At 37.2% G+C, this 2,191-nt stretch overlaps 1 non-coding gene across 1 annotated transcript; it reads left to right on the top strand.

Moving 5' to 3' along the window:
- Positions 1–806: 806 nt before the first annotated feature.
- Positions 807–914, top strand: LOC130937787 (small nucleolar RNA R71). The gene has a single exon (XR_009068987.1). It is a non-coding gene; the product is annotated as a small nucleolar RNA R71 (small nucleolar RNA).
- Positions 915–2,191: the final 1,277 nt, after the last annotated feature.

The raw sequence follows: 2,191 nt of genomic DNA on the forward strand, positions 1-2,191 counted from the left end.
TCCTCAGTGGCGTCCACTTCCTCTCTTCCCTCTCTAGATTCGGCCATGGTTATGGCTTTGCACTCTCCTTTTGGATTTTCTTCTGTATTACTTGGGAGAGTACTAAGAGGGAATCCAGTAATTTTCTTGCTCAGCCGACCCACTTGTCCTTCCAAATTTCTGATGGAGGACCTTGTTTCAGTCATGAAACTTTGAGTGGTTTTGATTAGATCAGAGACCATTGTTGCTAAGTCAGAGGTATTCTGCTTAGAACTCTCTGTCTGTTGCTGAGAAGATGATGGAAAAGGCTTGCCATTGCTAAACCTGTTTCTTCCACCATTATTGTTGTTGAAACCTTGTTGAGGTCTCTCTTGATTCTTCCATGAGAAATTTGGGTGATTTCTCCATGAAGAATTATAGGTGTTTCCATAGGGTTCTCCTAGGTAATTCACCTCTTCCATTGAAGGGTTCTCAGGATCATACGCTTCTTCCTCAGATGAAGCATCCTTAGTACTGCATGGTGCATTTTGCATTCCAGACAGACTTTGAGAGATCAAATTGACTTGTTGAGTCAATGTCTTGTTTTGAGCCAGTATGGCATTCAGAGCATCAATCTCAAGAACTCCTTTCTTCTGACTTGTCCCATTGTTCACAGGATTCCTTTCAGAAGTGTACATGAATTGGTTATTTGCAACCATTTCAATGAGCTCTTGAGCTTCTGTAGGCGTCTTCTTCAGATGAAGAGATCCTCCAGCAGAGCTATCCAAAGACATCTTGGATAGTTCAGAGAGACCATCATAGAAAATACCTATGATGCTCCATTCAGAAAGCATGTCTGAGGGACATTTTCTGATTAATTGTTTGTATCTTTCCCAAGCTTCATAGAGGGATTCTCCATCCTTCTGTCTGAAGGTTTGGACTTCCACTCTAAGCTTACTCAATTTTTGAGGTGGAAAGAACTTTGCCAAGAAGGCATTGACTAGCTTTTCCCAAGAGTCCAGGCTTTCTTTAGGTTGAGAGTCCAACCATATTCTAGCTCTGTCTCTTACAGCAAAAGGGAATAGCATCAGTCTGTAGACCTCAGGGTCAACCCCATTAGTCTTGACTGTGTCACAGATTTGCAAGAACTCAGCTAAGAACTGATGAGGATCTTCCAATGGAAGTCCATGGAACTTGCAATTCTGTTGCATTAGAGAAACTAATTGAGGCTTAAGCTCAAAGTTGTTTGCTCTAATGGCAGGGATAGAGATGCTTCTCCCATAGAAGTCGGGAGTAGGTGCAGTAAAGTCACCCAGCACCTTCCTTGCATTGTTGGCATTGTTGTTGTTTTCGGCTGCCATGTGTTCTTCTTCTTTGAAGAATTCGGTCAGGTCCTCTAAAGAAAGTTGTGCTTTGGCTTCTCTTAGCTTTCTCTTCAAGGTCCTTTCAGGTTCAGGATCTGCCTCAACAAGAATACCTTTGTCTTTGCTCTTGCTCATAAGAAAGAGAATAGAACAAGAAAATGTGGAATCCTCTATGTCACAGTATAGAGATTCCTTTAATTGTCAGAGGAAAAGAAAGGTAGAAAACAGAAGTAGAAAATTCGAACTTGTCCAAGAAGATGGAGTTCGAATTTTGCATTAAGGGATAGTGTTAGTCCATAAATAGAAGGATGTGGGAAGGAGGGAAGAGAATTTTCGAAAATTAAATTAAAAAGTTTGAAAACATTTTGAAAAACTGTTTGATAATTTTCGAAAATTCAAAGTGGAAAAGAAATCAAGTGATTTTTGAAAAAGATTTTGAAATTAGAAATTAAAAAGATTTGATTGAAAACTATTTTGAAAAAGATGTGGTTAAGAAGATATGATTGGTTTTAAAAAGATGTAATTGAAAAGATATGATTTGAAAACAATTTTAAAAGATATGATTTGAAAACAATTTGAAAAGATATGATTTTAAAAATTAATGACTTGCCTAACAAGAAAAGATATGATTCAAACATAAAACCTTCCTTAACAGAAAAGGCAAAAAATGTTCAATCAAATCATTAATTGTTAGTAAGTATCTTTGAAAAAGGAAAAAAATTGATTTTGAAAACATTTGATTGAAAAGATATGATTTGAAAAAGATTTGATTTTGAAAAACTTTGAAAACTTGAAAAAAATTGATTTGGAAAACAAAATTTTCCCCCTAGCACCATCCTGGCGTTAAACGCCCAGAATGGTATACATTC

The sequence above is a fragment of the Arachis stenosperma genome, chromosome 6 (genome assembly GCF_014773155.1).
Source record: "Arachis stenosperma cultivar V10309 chromosome 6, arast.V10309.gnm1.PFL2, whole genome shotgun sequence".
NCBI classification, from domain to species: Eukaryota; Viridiplantae; Streptophyta; class Magnoliopsida; order Fabales; family Fabaceae; genus Arachis; species Arachis stenosperma.